Here is a 22,241-nt window from a genome sequence, read left to right on the forward strand (position 1 = left end):
CAAAGAATTGATAAATATGTTTCGATCCGGCCGAATTCCATCGATTTTGTGTGTGTACTTTTTAAATAGCTTAAATTCACATAACTTAAGTTACCTAGTTTTTTTTCTTCTTTTTTTATAGAATTATCTATGCAAGCTGAAGATAACGAACAGTGATCAATCTCACAACTCCTATAAGCAATACAAAATAGATAGTTGGGCAAACACGGACCCCTGGACACACCAGAGGTGGGATCAGGTGCCTAGGAGGAGTAAGAATCCCCTGTCGACCGGTCACAAACGCCGTGAGCCCTATATCCTGATCAGGTAAACGGAGATATCCGCAGTCAAAATCAGTGTGCCAAGAACGGCTTAGCAATTGGTATGAAACACGTCAGACAGCATTTGACCCAATGCGAGGTTGTATTGACGAACTAGATCGTTATAACGACCATAGAATTTGCGAAATGCTGACTTCAATCGAGACTGTTGAAATCCCTGTACCATCAACTTGTTTGTCAGTAGCTTACCTCGATTAAAAAACTGACTATACCCAGAACAAGCTCTTGCATATCGAATCAGTTGAGATATATAAACACCATATGCATGTGATAATGGAATATTGCTACACAAATATGGAAAGTTGACGATGGAGAAGCTGAAAGCATCCCGTTTGTCATGCAGTTGAGTTGTCAGTTTGCCGTTAATGTCTACTTTCAATAAAATATCTAAGTATGAAGCAGAAGTGGAACTTGAGTGTTTTAAACAGATTTGTGGTTTGCAGTCGATTATATACAATTTGTATTCGATGCCTTACTACGTATGCCTAACGTTTGCGTATATTGGTAGCATGACTTTTACAAATGGAAATAAGTATTTTGATCCGCCACTGTCAGTCTAATTATGACGTACGTCAAAACGTAGATCTATATGACGGCACACAACATCTTACTCTGCCTTTCATCGACATCGATCTTCGTTAAAAAGACACGCCTATTGGTGCACTGAATGTTCGAGCTATGAGACCACAAGATTAGGATAATAAATTTTTGATTAACAATCATAGTACAAGACGTGAATTTGCGAGATGTCATTCATTTTTGCCGAAAAATTTCTGAGATTGGCGTCAAAACTTTTTAAGCTACATGTTTGGTCGGGCTAGGTGAATGTAAAATTTACTAGTTATTTCCCTTCAAACACTTTTTGTAGCTATTTTTCAAGATAAATATCAAGCACTTAGTCATGTATGCTTGTCTGGTGGTTGATTTTTTATTTTACGTCCGGTGGAGAATTTTTCACTCATATTAAGACGTCACAAATTAAAGGTGAAGTACCACACATTTAGATCTATGCCTAGCGCTCAGGACGTAGCAGTGTGGGTTCTTCAATGTGCCAATGCCTGCCACGACACATGACCTTCCTTTTAAGGTCATATCTGAGAGAACGTTGATTTCTTTTAAATATCGATTGCTTGGCGAAGGAGAAGTCACTATGTAAAGGATATAAGCAACAAACTGTTCAATCTACAGGCCTCGATCAGTTCTTTCTCTCACAAAATGGACAGTTCGTTTGTTGGATATTGGTAGGATTGGTTAACTATATATTGTTAACCAAATGGTGACTGTATTATCAGCCATAATACTATCCATCTCATTGCGATCCAGCCTCAACCTCCAACACCTCCCAAATGCACCAACGTAGTGTTATTCAAGTGTGTTGTAGTAACATACATATGCTCCGTATGGGACGTATGGATTGTCCCATGGTTTAAAAATAAATAAATGTAAATAAATAAGGACCATCGTGTACCAATACGTCTGATGACTGCGGTACTGTCTTTTGATGCCCGGACACATACGTATGGTCATAGGTCATAAATTATAATGAAATAAAGAAGTAACTTATATTTATCAAAACTAAATGAAAAATAAAAATAAACTACATTATATTTTTATTCATTTAATTTTTTTTAAATAGTGAACTTCTTTTAATTTATTAAATAAGTAAATTAACATTTTAAAAAATAATAAGTAAGTTAAAATTAAATATTTAAAATATTTTGTATTTATTTGGATTTTAATTGAAGGTACTAACTAGTAATATTACTAATAGTAATAGGGATGTAGGTATGTATACATGTATACATGCGAAATAACTAAAATATATATATAGAAAAGAATTAGGGTAGGGTCGCCAAAGAAAATTTTGATAATAGAGTGCCACTAGTTATTGTGTTATTAATTATAAATTGTGCCAGACAAGAATTTTGAGGTCGTCGTCAGGCAAGAATTTTGGGGTCGTCGTCAGGTGCTACACCTCAAACCCGGTAAAATTAACTCCGTGTTATGTTTCTGTAGCCAGATCCAGCCGTAGCACGACAGGGGCTCCATAATTCTTATTCGATAGTATGTATTATGTGTAAAAAAAAAAAACACCTGAAGATGCATAATGTAATAAGTGGTGAGTTAGTACCTATGTTAAAATTGTATGACAGATAAAATATTAACCATAAGAAGTGGTACACTTAATTACATATTACATAGATTTAATTAGATAATGAAAATATATGAGCTGGATCGCAATGAGATGGATAGTATTATGGCTGATAATACAGTCACAATTCGGTTAACAATATATAGTTAACCAATCCTACCAATATCAAACAAACAAATATAAGCCAAAAACTGTCCATTCTTCGTTGGGCCTCGATCAGTTCTTTCTCTCACAGAATGGACGGTTCGAGTCTATATCCTAATTAAAACATTACATCTTTTGTTCTAAGAATGGACAGTCTCAGATAAACCCATCGACAATGATAATTATGAATGAAGCTATTTTTGATGGTCAACCCCTCATATGACAGTTTCATGTTGGGTTTACCTGGCACTGTCCAATAAGTTGACAATTACTGTCCATTATTTTTAAGAACGGGCAGTATCTGTCCATTCTTAAAAATAATGGACTGTAATTGTCAACTTATTGGACACCTACTTCACTTTAAGTGGACTTTCGTGTAGATAAAAGTCTAAAAAGGCAAAGGATTGCGTAACAAAAACAAAAACGTTTTAATTATGTTTATGTATTAGATTTGACGCGGCCCTGGCTCGAGCGGAGCTCGAACTTACGACCTTCCGGTTACGTAGCGAACTTTCTATTACCGAGACCGATGATATTTTTGGGAAACATCTGATTTAGGAAACATGGAAGTTAGTGTGTGTTCGGGACATTTTGCGGTACATTAAATTCTCCAGACAACACTTTAATTTGCAAGTTCACCCATGTCCCTAAACACACGAAAACCGAAGTGATGAAAACAAATCGTTGTGAGTAGTTTGGTTAATGAATCAACTGAAAAGGACAATCATGCCATTAATTAAATGAATCAATTCGGGTTATTAATGGGGTTGATGGGATTATCAATTTACCTCGGGTTACCATCCGATATCTGTGCAGATGTATTAATAAGCACGGTAATTAGAGACATGTAGGCCGGCTGCGGATACCAACCTGGATAGTTCTGCAGTGGTTAAATGTAAATATTTGATTGAAATAGCGAGGAAATTATTTTGAGATGGACCAAAAAGTGAACCTGGGACGGCTGCACTACTAATCAGATGTTTCTACTACTGCACTATCCAGGTAAATTTTATACAAAATTATATACATACACTATAATGTTATACATTGATACTTTTACAGTTGTACAAATATTCAGATAAATCTACCATAGTACAAATTGCCTGGTGAGTCTACAGCTCTATGAAATGTCTGGTGAGTCTACAGCTGTATAAAATGTCTGGTGAGTCTACAGCTGTATAAAATGTCTGGTGAGTCTACAACTGTATAAAATGTCTGGTGAGTCTATAGCTGTATAAAATGTCTGGTGAGTCTACAGCTCTATGAAATGTCTGGTGAGTCTATACCTGTATAAATTGTCTGACGAGTTTACAGCTCTCAAAATGTCTGGTGAGTCTATAGCTGTATAAAATGTCTGGTGAGTCTATAGCTGTATAAAATGTCTGGTGAGTCTATACCTGTATAAAATGTCTGGTGAGTCTATACCTGTATAAAATGTCTGGTGAGTCTATACCTGTATAGAATGTCTGGTGAGTCTATAGCTGTATAAAATGTCTGGTGAGTCTATACCTGTATAAAATGTGTGTTGAGTTTACAATTGTATAAAATGTCTGGTGAGTCTATAGCTGTATAAAATGTCTGGTGAGTCTATAGCTGTATAAAATGTCTGGTGAGTTTACAACTGTATAAAATGTCTGATGAGTTTACAGATGTATAAAATGTCTGATGAGTTTACAATTGTATAAAATGTCTGGTGAGTCTACAGATGTATAAACTGTCTGGTGAGTCTAGATATGTATAAAATGTCTGGTGAGTCTATAGCTGTATAAAATGTCTGGTGAGGGTCTACAACTGTATAAAATGACTGATGAGTCTGCTACTGTATAAAATGTCTGGTGAGTCTATACCTATATACACTGTCTGGTGAGTCTACAACTGTTTTCAGCCTACAGTTTTTACATATAAATCAAGATTCACTGTGTGTAGTGATGTTATTCAGTGAAAAACTAAATTTGGATTAAAATCTTGAAACCGTCCCCTTTAGGAAAAATGATAAACTTTTAACCAAAAAAATCTGTTTAGGTTTTAGAGTGTGCAACACGAGGGCTTCACACGCCATTCATTGTGAGTGGACACTTAAAAGCGAGACAGAGTTTATCAAGAGCTACACTTGGTGTGCATGGTATTTAGGTCAATATGTTACGAAATATTGAGTTAAAAGAGCTTGGTACATTCAGGATATTGTATTTGTTACATGTACCATAAAAAATGTGTATAACAGACCACAGTTACAGCCTGATGCATTCCACTACCAGATGCTCAGTATATGCTCGCTGTATGGTTCTCACAGAGAATGCTAATTCTAGTTGGAAATCGAATGCTTTAGACGGAGACGGGAACGATCCCTTTGACAATGTCGTTGACATGTACATAAATTGGCCATACATATTTAAAACTTCTCAACATAATTTCTTTATTTGTTTCACGTCCCATCAAAGATATTGTTAGGTCACCTGAGTCACTCAGGTGACCTATAGCTATTCGTCTGCGTCCGTCGTCTGTCGTTCGTCATCCGTTCAAAAATGAAAATAATCAACTTCTTGAAAATTACCATTTCAATTTTTTTTTAAATTTAGTGTGAACATATTTTTGCGAAGGGGACACATAAATGTAGATTTAAGGATCCTTGCATCCCTGGGACCTCAGGCGCGGCCAAAACAGCCAAAAACTTACCAATTATTAAAAATAGATAGAATTGCACATCTGTAATGAAAGATTAATTATGCATCATTTAAAACAGGAAGACATCCGCGGAAATCGTAAATTTCATGATCGCCGGGGTGGAGGTTCTGACTCTAGGCGGGGCCAAACTCTTCATTTAGTGGCCATGTGTAAAACGATTCGAGCTCAAATTTGGCAAAGGTTTGCTAATAATTTTAGCGGAATAAATTTTGGCACACAGGGAAGAGTTGTCTTTCTTTCAAATGCTGAAGACACAATGGGGTGGGCATTTGGCGATTGAAATTCTAGCAGAAAGCTATCAAACCGCTAAAATAAGCCTAAATTATAAACCCGCGAAAACCAAATCGCTCTACGGTAAATCAATCTTTAATGATGTTGATACTAACTTGAAAGTAAATGAATAGTTAGAAGGAGCATGTAGCGATTTAGCAAGTTTTGAATTTCATAATCCCTGGAATAGGGATTTTAGTATCAGGGTGGTGCCAAAATGGTCATAGTGATTAGTGCTTACATATATACGTTGACATTTGAACCGTTTGATTTTCCCCCCATAACTGCCCTTTAAATAACTCAGGTGAACGATAAGGCCTGCGGACCTCCTATTTTACTTATACAAACGTTCACCAGTTTTAAGAGAAGCGTCACATACTTTGACCTCTACATGACACTCAAGGTCGTACCAGTAAATGTTCTTTATCCTGTCTATGGCTACTTCAACACAATAGCTTGGTTTTAAGGTATTATACTCAGGTCAATGACTTTCACTACGAACAAAAAACTCCCTAACTACTAAGCCGCTGCGACCTGTCCCCACATGATTATCTTAGTACATAAAATCTGACTTATTACTTGCTTAGCGATAGTTTCCTGCACACGACAACAGTCCTCTTTATCAAGCGCTATGTCCTCATCACCACTTCCTATTGATCTTAAGGGCTTTTTTGTTTATCAGATTTTACTTTCCATTTTACTGCTGATGGTGGAGTTATGATTGAAAGGGAAAATGTTTTGAAGTATTTAATGTAATATCTATGTGTCGTTTGGGAGGGGATTGTAAAACTCGAGTCTCCGCCTCTTGAAAATATTCTGGACCCGTTTCTGATTCTTTCTGCCGATGAGAAATTTACATTTCTCTTAAAATGTAAAATATGAAAACATTGGATATGAATGCGTTATGGAATTTGGGATTTTGTTTTAATGGAGTATACATTTTCGTAATACTGTTTTGATACTCCGGTGTGTTTTATTTGCAAAGTTTGAAAATAAAAAAAAATATCTAAAAAGTTAACCATTTAAGAAACCTAATATTGAAATGCACGGTAAAGGCATCATAATTACGCTTATTTTGTCACAGTAACAGAGACGACTAGACATTGAATTCACTTAACCAATCTCACTAAAACTAATTGTGTCTACTCTTGTTTTATCATTTGCACATTTCATTTATCATCTTATTTTTGTATACAGATGTTATATTCTGTTAGTTAATATGCATGTTATATATGTGATAGTATAAACATGAATTTATATATGTATTTATTCGTTTTGATATTTTTATTTGATCGTTTTGCTAAATACAATCTTAAATTTCACTTTACCGTAAGTTCAATTGCGCATCTGGATTGAGTTGGCTGAGTAAATTTTATTCTGTTATTTTATTGGTTCTTTGATTTCATTGGTCATTGCATATTTCTTTATCCAATAATAGTCTTTCAGTATATGTATAAATCTACCACGCTTACCTATGTAGTTAGAGCAGTAATACGTTTAGAAGAGTTACAACCAGCTGATATCTTCCGCATCTTATGGTATGTTATTTCTATATTTAAGTATATGTTTCATTTCCATATAAAGAGCTGATATACGTAATTATTTTGATTGCAAGTTATTTACTTTATTGCAATTTTGCTTTCAAAGTCGTAATGATTACATGAGTCTGTAAAACCTTAATCTAAATTATTTACAGAACACATGTACATATTTTTTATAAAATATAGTATGCTTCTAAAACGTTTACTGTGGGTACAATTTACAATTGTCATATTTCACTTATGTTTTTCTTTCTTGATTTGTAATATTATTTATCTGTTATTGTAGGTCAATGCCTTTATTTTCTACTGAATAAATTAATAAAACCAACATCTGCCTTCCTGCTCGGTTACATCTACAATAAAAATTCTTTTCCAAATATTTCATTTTCCTTTTTTAAATCAATATGGGTTATCTTCTTATAAAGATGTACCAGTGTACCAAGTTTGATATCTGTCAAGCAAAGGGTTTTACTGATATTGAGCGGATCGTACATTCGTATGTCCAGTTTAACCCCTGGCCTTTGATCAAGTGACCACAAAATCGTTAGGGGTCATCTTCTGTTAAAGATGTACCAGTGTAAAAAGTTTGATGTCTGTCAAACAAAGGATTCTCTAGACATTGAATGGTCAGTATATTTCTATGTCCAGTTTAACCTTTTGCCTTTGACCATGTTACCTGAAAATCAACAGGTCTCATACACTTGTTAGGATATGACATTGTACCAAGTTTAATGTCTGTCAAGCAAAGTATTCCCAAGATATTAAGCGGACAGTATATTCCTTTGTTCAGAGTAGATTGACCCTTGACCTTTGACCTTTTTGACCTGAAAAACTACAGGGTTGCTATTCTACATATAGCCAACTTACATTTGAAAAAAATATCTTTACGATCAAGTTAAAGGTTCTTAAGATATTGAGTGGACATCATGTGGTCTACCGACCGACGACCGACCGACAGGTGCACAGCGACATGCCTCTCTTCTTTGAAGGGGGCGGGCAGGGGGGAGGGGGCATAAAAAGAATCCTGTTGATGGGGATGTTAATATTTGTCAGAATGCTTAAGATTTGAATTCAGTTCAATCAACAATGATTATTTTACTGTCAGCATATTGGTAAGTGGCAAACATTGTATGTACTATGAATAATTGATAAACAGTATATAGTAAAACAAGTTTAATTATTTAATAAGGCATTTCAAACCACATGGGGTTTAAACAGTCGCGATTAAAGTTAGCATTTCTCAAATTTTATGGTCGTTATAACGATATGTAGTTTGCCAATAAGTGGCAAACATTGTATGTACTATTGATAAACAGTTTATAGTAAAACAAGTATTTTTATTTAATAAGGCATTTGAAACCACATGGGGTTTAAACAGTCGCGATTAAAGTTAGCATTTCTCAAATTATATAGTCGTTATAACGATATAGTTTCCCAATACAACCTATCATTGGGTCAAATGCTGTCTGACGTGTTTCATACCGATTGTTAGGCCGTTCTTGGCATGCACTGATTTTGACTACGTATAACACCGTTTAACTGATCAGGATATAGGACTCACGGCGGGTGTGACCGGTCGACAAGGGATGCTTACTCCTCCTAGGCACCTAATCCCATCTCTGGTGTGTCCAGGAGTCTGTGTTTGCCCAACTATTCATATTGTATTGCTTGTAGGAGTTATGAGATTGATCGCTGTTCGTTATCGTCACCTTTCAAGGATAACATTGAAAGAAGTCTGTACTATACCCCTGGTCATGAGACCGTGATTATTGTGGCTTTACATTGAATATTGATTTGTTTTATAGTTTTATTTTTGTTCCTTGTTGCTTTTTTCATTATAGTAACTAAAATACTGACCTGTAAATATTTTTTCAAAGCAGTAAATTTTATCAACCACAGGTAGACTTGATAAGTGATCCTTTTTTTATTTTTTAAAAAAACTTTGTATAGAGTATATTATCCAAATCTGTACTTGTAAATTAGCGAACATTGTATACTGTATATTATCAGTACACCGAAATGTAAAAAAGTAAACTATCATGTTACATTTATTAGCAATGTCAGACATTTCGGCCCAAAGACATTTCGGCCCATTGACACTTCGGCCCAAAAAATTGGACACTTCCGCCCAATTTTTTGAGACACTTCGGCCCAAAGATATTTCGGCCGAAGACACTTCGGCCCTCATTTTTTTTTTGGTATGAGACACTTCGTCCCATATTTTTCATTTTGCTAACATCACCCATATTATTGCATTTCCACAACATTATAGTGTCCAACTTTTGGGCCGAAGTGTCTTTGGGCCGAAACGTCCGACTACCGTATTAGTACTATCTGCCAGAATTTGGGGATCTGGAAACCAGCAATTCTAAGTCACTGTAATCAAATACAAAATTTAAGCAATCGGATGTAAAGTGCAATTAAAGATTTTTGAATTACAGGTAATAATGATTTAACCAATTGCTCGATGAAATTAACTTGTAATTCTCAATTACTTTTTCAGTAATTAACGATATAAAGGTAGTTTAATGTTTATGGAACATCTGACTGTATTTTTGGTGTCGCCTGCTAAGCATTATAGTTAACCTGTTATGTTGTTCATTGTTTGGCTGATACTAGTAGTTAAATATTTCATATGAATGACAACGACTAATCCCCGAGGTTACTGAGAGTCAATACGAAACCTATTTTAATAAGATAAATATTTCATATTCCGCTATAAACATTTAGAAGGATACCTACTATGTATAGACATCCTGTCCTAATTAAGGATTTGGTATTGTGTTCATTAATTGCAATATTTATTACACACATGTAAGGGGTAAAGTTTAAGTTATGAATAATTGGCCACATGTGTTGTTTGGGGTGGGTGGGTTCTTATGAAGAAGTTTAGACAATTTATCTCCTCCTACTGTGCCCCCATCCGCTACACACATTTAAGAACCTGTTAAGCAAAAAAAAGATCATGCAATACTGTCCTAATAGTAGGTTACCACATGTTGATGAAATTTGGTGGGTAGTTAGACACCCGAAATAGTAATTAAAAAATCCCCCTCAAAAATGGCTATTTTCAACATGGTCGCCATGCGCAGCGCCATCTGTATTTTGCATATTTTCATCAATATTATGAAAGGTGAAGATGACGAACAGTGATCAATCTCATATTATATATATATGTAGAAATTGTAACGTGCGCCGAATACACAAATATATTTATAGCGAGTTCAATTGACACACTTACAACAACACCAGTGAAAACGATTTGAAACTTTTACAAATTTTAATTCTACATAATTAATCACAAATATATAAACATACAATGATACAGAAGTACACAACACAGATCTAAAGTTCTACTCAACTTATTTATAATGATCAGCGTCTCCGTGAATCAGTTCAGGAATCCTCGCACACACGTTAAACATACGGATTACAGATCAGATGCGCGATCCTAGCTAGATGATCGGGCCAGGCACTTTCACGGACCGGCGGATTACGAAGTGCTTCCACTTTAGCGAGACTACTGCCATGTTTTTCTTCTGACACAACACTACTCCTGCAGACGATCACGCGTTCCACTAGCTACGTCATCCGATCACACACGAAGCGTTCCAAGTGACGTCACAGATACACAAAAACAAAACAGCTGATGCAACAGCTTAAATATATAACCATATTATCGTAACAAAAGTCAAAAAAGGGTAAAAATCAAATGTAATTTATTTCACTAAAAAAATTAATTTTCTTTTTACGAAAGCATTTCAAAGTTACAACAGACACTCCTTTTCCAAAAAAAAACAACAACAAAAACAAAACAAAAAAACAACAACAAAAAACAAACAAACAAAAAACCGGTATGAGTCATAATCAAACATGAAACACATCAAAGGGCAGACAACTCTTAAAAATTGGCATATTTCAGAAATGAAGAAAACGTACAAATACTTATCATTTCCATTATTGGAACTCTTCAAATTAAAGGCGCGTAAAGTCGTGCTACCGGGACAACATACGTAAACATTACTTAGGCATACGTAATATAAATTATGTTATCGAATACATATTATAACCGACTGCAAACCACAACACTGATTAAAATTCTAAAGGCAAATTTAGGAATTGATTATTCTTACAAGAAAACAGACGAACTTATTAAACTATGGGAAGGAGTGCAGGTATTAATCTGCCAAATCTGACCGATATAAAGCATCAATCGCAAGAAGAACTGTGAAGGGAAAAACCAAAACGCACATCCGACACAATAACTTTTCTTGTAATTAATGGGATTCATATGTTATTAGAATTATTCTTTCAGATTATGAAGACATTCTATTTTATACAATGTGGACAGGTTCATATGTGTCATGGACTTTGTAATTGTTAATGTACCCCCCCCCCCTCGCTCTCTCTCATTTTCAAATATTTTAGAGTAAGTTATATACTTGCCAAACTGCATTTTTAAAGACGTTTATAACACTAATTAACACAACAAATGCGTTTCTAAACTGCATCTAAACTATTTTGAAAATTGCAAAATATTGATTGACTTAGGACAGAGAACATCCATCGTTGTTTGGAATTTTTATAATAGGTGTAGTGGAATTTTAAAAAACATGTAACATCCTTGATAAACTAGTGTTAGTATATTTTTAAAATACAGTTTGACCAATGGCTATTTTATTTAAAAGTACACCATGTACTTTAACTTAAAAAAAAGTGGGAGGGGGGGTCCATGAACGTTTCGTTTATGTCCCAGTAATCTCGCACTTGCTCGCGAGACTTGTGCATTCTCTTACCAATGACGCACAAGTCATCAAAGCGCGATAACTCTAATATGATGGTAATGAGAAGTATTGGAAGGGTCAAATCTTCCAAGAGCAGCCTAAAAAATAATTCATTTTCATGCTACTGTCAAAAGAGACTACTAAACATAATTAAATCATATTATTGAGCTTGGCATTTAAATATCATATGAGATATTAGTTGTTTTTTTTTAATAATTTATTTATTTTCTTGGTCACATACAATACATCAGACACTTACACAAACATACCTTTCATACATGCATACATGCTTCAATCTCCCTGTGGTTTAGGTTACTTGCTATACAATAGTGTAAGTAATAATAGTAACAATAATACATGTACTAAAAATAATGACAAGTACATGTAGTAATATTAGGGTTTAGGTAATACTTGGTTTTAAAAAAAAAATCTGAAAAAAAGGTTATGTGTATATTCATATTTTAAGCTAAAATTAGACATCATGAAAAGAATCAGATAGCAACAGCAGACAATAGCCTTCCTAAATTGATATAGGTCATAATCAAACATGCAAAATATCAAAGGGCAGACAACACTTAAAATTTGGCATATTACAAATTTCGCAAAAATGAGGAAAAGGTATATATTTGAAGTGTCAAATCTTCCAAGAGCAGGCTAGGGAATATTTTTTTTTGCACTTATGTCAAACTAGACTACTAAACATTATTAAACCATATTACTGAACTTGGCGTTTAAAAATCAAATGGGATATTAAAGTTTAGATGATGCTTTTTCAAAAATAAGTATTCAACAATGTTCTGTGTATATTGATGATATTAAACGAAAATTAAAGTTATGCATTGTAGTGATTTGGGGGGTGGGGTGGATTTTTGATATTTCTGGTCGGGCTCGGAGTCCTCTGAGCCTGCACGTGATTTGCTCTCTCTCTCTCTCTCTTACCCGCGAACTCTAGGCAAGCGGAAGTGTCTTGGAAAACGCAGCATTGTGGTCGTTGTATCTGTTGAACCTTTGTAAGGTGACCTGTTTATTTGTTAATATATCTGTGTTTGTCCGGTGTTCTTTGAGTATAGGAAATCACTTTATTGGCGTCGCTGGTAGGATATAGGGAAGTCTTTTTAGACCAGCGTGGTGCCTAGGGGACGCCACGTGGATCGGCCATGATTGATTTTCAGATTGATTAGTAATTATGTAGGAAGATATCAATTACATTCGTGAATTAGGTTAGAATAAATTGTTTGTTTATTTGGAAGGTATCCAAGTTTGTGATTTATGTGACATTAGTTTTGTGTTTACATAGTTGTTGACTTGTAGGTAGCATAGGCCTATGGCTTGTAGAGATTGGTCTTTTGGGTTAGGCAGAGGTAGTCCGCAGTTAACAGGTGGCAGGGGCGTCCCGGGGGGTGAGGAAGCTAGGCAGGAAGGCATAGCAGGCACCCAGGGGTGGGGCGCGGGGCCATGGGGGATACGGGCCTGATAAAATAAACCAACTTTTTGGGTTAGTCACCCCATTCAGTCCACCCGTGTACAGTACCCCTTAGCCAGTAGGAGGGAATGCTACCAGTACGCTACAGGAAGATGTGGATATGTCCCTCACCCGGGGTGCGGGGGGAGGGATGGTAGGCCAAGAAGGCCAAGGGGTGGCGGTGAATCCAGACAAAATACCGGAAGTAAGTTGGGGGGGGGGCTACAAGTCTTGGACAGGGGACTGGGTCAGTTAATCTGTCACCGACACTGGAAGGTCGGCTTCTAATGATAGAGACCCAATTAGGGGCCATGAAAGAGGTTTTTGAGAATCAGATTGCGCAGTTGGCTAGCACGATTGGTCGGGTGATGTCAAGGAGAAACGGTGGGTGTGGCAACAGTTCCATAGTAGTGGTCCAGCAGTTGGCGGTGTGTCCTGGGAATGTAAGCAATTCTTCCCCAGGGCCTCTCCCAGGGGTGATTTAGGGGTGTCATCTTTAAATCCAGGTTGGGATACCTTGTCCGTGGGTCAGGTAGGGGGGGGGGTGCCCTGAACTGGCTCTGCCAGTTGTGTTGGACGAGCAGGTTGGTTGTCCCAGCGTAGTGGGTGGGCCATGCCATAGAGTCCTCAGCGGTAATGGGTCGGTGTCTTTGGAGAACACATGTTACATTGGCCGTCCTAGTGGTCGTAGTAGCCATGACCAACCTCAGTATCCCTATCATTTGCCCATTTATACAAACGAGAGTTCCTCAGGACCCCCATGTCACCAGTGCATCTCGCAGGGTCAGTCAGTGGTTGGTGCATCACAGTTGAAGTTGCAGACGAGTGAGGTCTATGAGCAATGCAGATAGGGGTATGGGTTTCGGTCTCTCGCCAGTCAGGCGTGGGATTAGACATAGCAGGTCAAGGTCGAGATCTCCACTCGGTAGGCATGTCAGTACAGAGAACTGTAAGGCTGCTGGTAGAGATGGTCCCAAGTTGTCTAGTCAGGGTGTGTTAGTTGGTCGGTCCCCAAGGACCGGGGCTCAAAATAGGTCGGGGCGGGTGCTCCGTAAACCCTTATTAGGTAGCTCCATTACAGCAAGGTCATTAGTCGACAGTGCATGTCATGAGGTCAGAATGCCAGTGAAACCGAGTAGTTGTGTGTCTGTGGTGGGCAGTATTGTTTTGTTGTCGACGGGTGTGGTTGTTCAGATGGGCCGCAGTGAAGTAGGGGTCAGGGACACATGGTCGACACAAACAGGGGTGCTGCCAGGCGCAGATGAGAAGTTATGTGGTTGGCCGGAGGACACTGAGGCAGGTGTTAGTCACCAGGGTGGTGGGCTGGAGAACACCGGGGATAGTGTTGGTTGCCATAGTGATATGACTTCTCGGGGTAGCTCTGGGTGTTCTCTGGGTTTTAATGTTGACATGGCTGTTGATGTGTTCTGCGATGTGGATGATGATCCTTCCACAGTCGAGTCGGGGTGTCTGGTTGAGGCACGGTCTGGTGTGATCGGTATCTCATGTCTCTCAGCTCGTGATCAGCTGAGTTTGAGTGGTTGGACCAGTAGTGCTGGACGGCGGGAAATTGATGTGGCACGGGCTCTGGTCTTGCATTCTGTTAATGGCCAGTTCTCAGATGCAGAGACGAGTCTGGGGGTGAGGATGCAGTCGAATGTTATGTTAGTGAGTCTGGATTGTTCCAGGTTGGAATCGATGCATGCGCGGAGGTTTGTGATGAGGGCTGTGTTGGTATTCCACGCAAAAGTGAAAGCATGCAGGCCTCAGTTGTAGTGTTAGAGACTGTTGCTGAGCGGCACAGTCTAATAATTACCAATGTCCCAGCTATGATTGAAGCAGTGGCCTATCAGTTCCCAGGGGAGTCTGTCCCGAAGGCACCTGATAAATGTACCATTGTGTGTTGGTCTGATGGAGGGTGTGTTGTGTCTGCGTCTCGTGTAGATGACCCCGCGGATGCAGGGTTTGTGGCCAGTTCAGCCTGGTGGGATAGTAGTGTTCCTTCTCTGGCTGAGAGGCTTCCTCCTGATAAACGTCTAAGCAATGAACGGGATGGGTTTGTTGTTTGTGGCTTCGCGAGTTTCCATTGGTCGCTGGGTGATGGCTGTGCATCCCAGGTTCAACTGACAGTGAACCAAGGACAACCCAGGTTTGGTCATCGCAAGGGGGTACGAAAAAAAGCTCATGAGTTATGTTAGGGGTGTGAACTCCTCCATGCGCACAATACCCCGAAATGCGGGGAAGGGTAGATTAGTCTGCAGTAAATCAGCCGTTCTTGGGCAGGGGTATATCCTTGTGATGTTTCCGGATCTGCTGACCTGAAAGATGTGATGTTCTCTGGTGTGATGTGCCATGTCCAAGATGATACCTGTTCTGTGACGTTTTCATGTGGAAATGTTGTGACCGTATGTGACTTTCCTGTTACTGGATTTTCTGTGATGCGTTGTGTGACCGTGACTTTCTGTGTTGTGAACTTTTTGGACTGCTAGGGTGCTGTGATTTTATAGAGTAAAGTTTATCACATTGTAAATCATTGGTGTAATTCATTCATTTATTTGTAGATTGTATGTATCTATTGTAAGCTACAGTGCTGCAGGTTTAATTTTTCGGAATTGGGACATTCCTCCTCAAAATGGGGGGGGGGTAGTGATTTTGGAGGGGTGAATTTTTTGTATTTCTGGTCGGGCTCGGAGTCCTCTGAGTCTGCACGTGATTTGCTCTCTCTCTCTTACCCGCGAACTCTAGGCAAGCGGACGTGTCTTGGAAAACGCAGCATTGTAGTCGTTGTATTTGTTGATCCTTTGTAAGTTTTCCTGTTTATTTGTTAACATATCTGTTTAAAAGTGTTTTTCCGGTGTTCTTTGTGTATAGGAAATCACTTTAACATCATGAAATGGGTTTCATAGTTAAAACTGGCAATAGCCTTCCGAAATGGCATAATTCATCATCAAACATACACCACAGCAAAGGGCAGACAACTCTTAAAATTTGGCAAAATACAAATTATTCATAAATGAAGAAAAAGTACATATAGGGCTGCACAGTGTTCGGCGATACTTCGCGATATTTCGTTTCTGGAGATAAATAAACATGTCGAGTGTCACATGATACCTAGTGAGATGACGTTTTTGATCTTATACTGGGGATATTACATATTGGGAACAAATTTTTTAGCATCAAATCTTCAATAACTGTTCATTAACATCTGTTGTTAAGATTACTTACATAAAAGAGATGTACCATATCTGTGGTAAAACATGAAGCTCAAGGTTCCATGCGAGACAGAAGCTACAGAGTCAGCTGTTACGGTATGTTAAATTTTAGTCCTTTGAGATGTATAATATAGATTTTAATTAACAAGAAACTAATTTTTTATTTCCAATTATCCTAAAAGCTATGTGATGGAGTTTTAAAGGTTAAAAAAAAAACATATATGCACCCCCACTACCACCCACCCCCATCACAGCCAATTTCAACATGAATTAAAATTATCCGCGGCCAGCAGGTTACAGTTATTGTCAAACCCTGAGTATGCATATCAGTATTCAGTTTCTCCTAAAGAAAACTACTATAAAGGTGATTGACTCCAACTAACTTATTTTACATGCTTAGATTATAATTAGATCATCAATAATCATGGAAAACAGCACAATCCATAATTCATTGTGAATGGGCATAAGAAAGAACAAATCACTGCTCAGCTTGCATTATTCTCTATGGTTTTTGAATTTACACAAAGAATAGATAAGTGATAGCAAATATCAGTAAAATATGGTTGAAGAAAGCTGAACAAATAATTAAAGGGGAAAATGTATATATAGTATGTACAGTGTATTTGTATTATAAAACTGTCTTGATCCCATTACATTTGTTTGATCTTTGTTTATAAAGTGAGTATATAGTGAGAGTGTGCAAATATTATATTAATATTAAGCAATAAAATCATTATCATAATTGAAAACCTCATAATTGTCTAACTTTTTTTAAATTCTACTTTCCAAAATGTATTCATTTCAATTATTAGATGTATGGGAATGTCTTGAAAACAGATGTCGGACAATCATCGATGTAAGATCTTAAGTCTGTACCACCTCAGGCTCAACAAACCAAACAAATGAGCACTATTCCTTGCACTGTGCAGATAACTGAATTGTCAACAACAGGTAATCGCATTTTGATGGGTTACTGCTAAGCTTTACATGTAAGAAATGTCAATATATATCATAAGATTTAGTTTCTTATAAATAAGTTTTTCTTTCTTTTTTATCGGCATTTTATAAGATTATTCTGTTTCAATCTTCAACAGCAATGCATTGGAAACTGGTTGCTGACCACCTGTACCCATATACTTGGTTTGTCTACTGTGAAGGACCTGATTTCAAGCCATGGCTCTCTATTCATAACCACAGGACAGGCACTATTTATTGATAGACTTGTGATCTCATGTCATTCCCAAGAATATATTGTACAATTTGTGTATCATAAATGATCAAATACTACCACTCTAGAGAAAAAATCTATTAAACGTAGGCTTGACTTGTGTACATTAGTGTCTACCTCAAATTGTATGAAAAGAAAATACATGGTGGTGAAGACTTTTATTATATTTTAATCCTTAATCTACATTTGTATATCATGAAGGATAATACTTCAATATTTTACTAACAAGAAATATTTTGTAGTGTTAAAATCAACAAGAGCAAATCAGCTTTCATAATCTGCCCTGGAATGGATTGCTCTGGTAATTCGTTGATCCAGTGTCACTTTTCACAATCCAATAAACCACCAAGCAGTAGGTCCATTATCTTCAAATAAACGGAAATTAAAAAAATCACTGTAAATAGCAAGGAAGTATAATGTACAAGGAAATAATAAATGCATTGTGTAAATAAAACTGCAGAATTCAGTTAAATACATGTATATGGAAATGAAGAATTACATATCCCTTCCATTGTTAGATTCAAGCATATTTTTTTGGATCTGCACAACAAATGGATTTTGAGATTAAAAGATTGATTGATGTCTGCTAAAACTCTACATTCTGATACTTGATGGGTTAAAAACATAAATCAATGCATGAAAAAGTGTGTTTTCTACATGGGATATACTTTGATGGTATCTAATTATTGATATTGAATAAAAGTTAATCACATAGCTACATGTATCAATGATTGTATTGCTTTATAGAATTATTTGAATCAACATTCATCAAGTTTAGTTTCGTAGGTAGGGGTCTTAGGGAAAATACCTACATGTGAATTAATTTAGCAATTTTAGCGTTTTGTCATATATTTAAAATTTTGCCCTAATTCTTAAATGTGACATTTACAATATCCAAAAACCACATGTGACACCACTCAGTCAAAAGGTATTCTTCATAATCATAAATCTGACCTGTGTTTTAGATTCATTTAGGTCACGCTACTGATGCTTTGGATTCTGGTATGAAACAAGTTTTACACAAGGTTTCAGAATTGAAAACGTGCAAATGATATAAAACATGAGATTCTACCGTTACCTGAAAATTTTAAGAAAAATATTTATGAATGCATATGTATGTATACATAAATTTTACAGAGCACATGTATATTGTATTTTCATGTATAAACTCGATGAGAGTCTAATAGACCAGTTCATATTATTATTAAGCTTGTCATCAGTTTTCATCTATATATGCCAGTAATGCCTTTGTGGCGGAAGAAAAGGGGAGGGCTAACAATACACAACTACATGAAAGGCGAAGATATGGAACAGCTGTTAAATGGTGAAGAGGGGGGTCTTTATCCTTCACACCGTCCTTAAACAGCTATTGCTTCTGTTGTTTTCAGTCATCTCTGCAAATGTTTTACGAAATATTCATTCGTGAAATACAAAGAAAACGTGTAAATAAGTGTTTTGACATCGATTGTTTACAATAGTACCTGCATCCCCCCTCCCTTTTTTTAGATAGGATCCTGGAAGCCTTACATGTTCGCCGTAAACCAAGTTGACAACACGCAAACACGAATACAAAGTTATGATTGTTTCTTTTAACTCAAATAAGCCAATTCATAGTCTATTGCTATGCTGAGAAATGTGTGCTTTTCTCCGGAAGTTCTCCACCGGAAGCGAGACTGTGTGGCCCTATTGCAAGGGTTAAATTTTCCAACAGGAGGCTGGGAAATAATTCTTTTTTACACTTATCTCAAAATAGACTACTAAACATCATTAAAGCATATCATTGAGCTTGGCATTTAGAAATCAAATGAAATATTAAAAGTGTAAATAATGCCTTTTTCTTCAAAAACAGTTGATAACATATCTTTATAGAAAATATATATTTTGAAGAAAAAGAATTATAATAACGTATTCCAGAATCAACGAAATTGTGAATATATTCCTCATAAATTCATTATGAATTCTTACTAATATGCAAATGAAATGTTACTGAAAATAGATGTGGAGTTTTTAAAAATTTATGATGACATTCTGACTTCAACACATATGAAGAAAATAAGCAACAAAGAAATCTTGCCTTGTGACTGCCCTTTTGGACGATTTTTGGTATTTTGCATGATTTTCTGGCGGATTTACTCTTAAAAGTCCCCCTTTTCAACATGTAGCCACGGTATTGGGCGTGATACCAATATTTCTAGGTCACCGGATCCTCTCCTACTTACTTCCAATCACACATAACGGTTTTATCTTATTTCTTTACATAGCACTCATGTGTCTACTTACTAGTGTTTGAAACAGGTTAGAGTGCTTAGAGAATTAATGGGGGCTGATTGGGGAAATCGCTTTGTTTCATCGCACTAACATTTCATAATTTTTCAACACCATTTGCGAATTCAGAAATCTAAATAGTCTCTAGATAATTTTATAGCCTGAAATTTACACCTCAATTTCGATTAAAAATTGATAAAGTACTGAACAAAATAAAGTTATGAACCGGGGCCTCTGAGGTATGCAGTGCTGTCAATATGTTGAGTGTCTTGGCCGACATACAGGAAAATGATGCATGCAGACACTAATAGATGGCAGGATTTCAGACGTGTAGAAAGTTGTGATATGTAAGTGAGTTCTTGTTATTTTGGCTCCAGAACTTGTTTCTGATTGATTGATGATCAGTAATGACAGCACGCTATGACGGATGAGGTTATCTAATTGTGACTGATAAAGGTAAGTAAATTTGAATCATTAAGGTGCGTAGATATGACAGATGAAGGTGTGTAGATGTGATTAATGAAGGTGTGTAGATGTGACTGATGAAGGTGTGTAGATGTAACTGATGAAGGTGTGTAAATGTGACAGATTACGATGTGTAAATGCGATTGATGAAGGTGTGTAGATATGATTGATGAAGGTGTGTAAATGTGACTAGTAAAGGTGTGTAGATGTGATTGACCAAAGGTATGCAGATGTAACTGATGAAGGTGTGTAGATTTGACTAATGAAGGTGTGTAGATGTGACAGATGAAGGTGTGTAGATGTCATTGATGAAGGTGTGTAGATGTAACTGATGAAGGTGTATAGATGTGATTGATGAAGGTATGTAGATGTAACTGATGAAGGTGTGTAGATGTAACTGATGAAGGTGTGTAGATGTAACTGATGAAGGTGTGTAGATATGATTGATGAAGGTGTCCATATATGACATATTACGGTGTGTAGATGTGATTAATGAAGGTGTGTAGATGTGACAGATGAAGGTGTGTAGATGTGACAGATGAAGGTGTGTAGATATGATTAATGAAGGTATGTAGATTTGACTAATGAAGGTGTGTAGATGTAACTGAAGAAGGTGTGTAGATATGAATGATGAAGGTGTGTAGATATTTTTAATGAAAGTGTGTAAATGTGACTAATAAAGGTATGTAGATGTGACTATTACATGTGTGTAGATGTGACAGATAAGGTGTGTAGATGTGACAGATGAAGGTGTGTAGATATGACTGATGAAGGTGTGTAGATGTAACTGAAGAAGGTGTGTAAATATGAATGATGAAGGTGTGTAGATATTTTTAATGAAAGTGTGTTAATGTGACTAATAAAGGTATGTAGATGTGACTAATACATGTGTGTAGATGTGACTGATGAAGGTGTGTAGATGTGACTGATGAAGGTGTGTAGATATGACTGATGAAGGTGTGTAGATGTGACTGATGAAGGTGTGTAGATGTCACTGATGAAGGTTTTTACATGTGTTTGTTAATATACAAAATTCATTGTTCAAAAGATTATAGTACTACATACATGTACATGTTTACAATGTATTTGCAAGTTGTATCTGATCTACACACAAGCAGTTTTATCGTGTTTGTTTTTATATGTTCTCAAGAAATTACTTGTTATTTACTCTGACGCCCAGCATTCAATCAAGGCAATACATTGATTCTTCATGAGCCTTGTCAACACCTTCACCATCCTGCTGTCTATTGTTGTGACGCAATTTTTAATTTTGAATGCGTATAACAAGTCTTCTATGACGTCATATAATATGGAATCTAAACAATGAGTTACATATTTGTTAAAATATAAATAATGATAATAATAAATCACCCCTTTAAAACCTTTTTATCGTATTTAAAAGCAATTCCTTCGATATGCATTACTTGTAACAACATTGTCTTTGTTTGTAAGGTTCATTATTAAGGTCTTCCGTAACAACGGAAGACCTTCTACTGATTGTGCTGCTTAAGATTATTCTTATTATTCTTGTTCCCCCTTTTCCTAGACGCTAACTTTGAAGCTTTGTATCTCGCTCATTTCTGCATGGATTTTGCTCAAGTTTTCAGGGTTTATAAACTTTACAGAACCATTTTAAAATCATGTACTACATTTCAGAAATTCCCTTCTGTTCACGAGTTATTCCCCTTTAAATGAAATTTTAGAGGTTTTGTTTCC

At 36.6% G+C, this 22,241-nt stretch overlaps 1 protein-coding gene, 1 long non-coding RNA gene and 1 pseudogene across 3 annotated transcripts in view; 2 read left to right on the forward strand and 1 right to left on the reverse strand.

Annotated features, from left to right (window-relative positions):
* The window catches only part of LOC125664527 (uncharacterized), a 272,796-nt pseudogene that overhangs the window by 119,826 nt on the left and 130,729 nt on the right, over nucleotides 1-22,241 (forward strand).
* LOC125664528 (uncharacterized) lies at nucleotides 17,939-19,863 on the reverse strand. Its single transcript, XR_008798884.1, has 2 exons — nucleotides 19,277-19,863; nucleotides 17,939-18,160 (listed from the first exon to the last, which is right to left on the reverse strand). It is a non-coding gene; the product is annotated as an uncharacterized LOC125664528 (long non-coding RNA).
* LOC125664524 (uncharacterized) overlaps nucleotides 20,349-22,241 on the forward strand; it is an 83,070-nt gene continuing 81,177 nt past the window's right edge. For both annotated transcript variants that reach the window (XM_056150491.1, XM_056150489.1), the window contains exon 1: nucleotides 20,349-20,516. The gene's annotated coding sequence lies outside the window, so the exon portion shown is untranslated. The remainder of the gene's footprint in view (nucleotides 20,517-22,241) is intronic.

The sequence above is a fragment of the Ostrea edulis genome, chromosome 1 (genome assembly GCF_947568905.1).
Source record: "Ostrea edulis chromosome 1, xbOstEdul1.1, whole genome shotgun sequence".
Classification (NCBI taxonomy): Eukaryota; Metazoa; Mollusca; class Bivalvia; order Ostreida; family Ostreidae; genus Ostrea; species Ostrea edulis.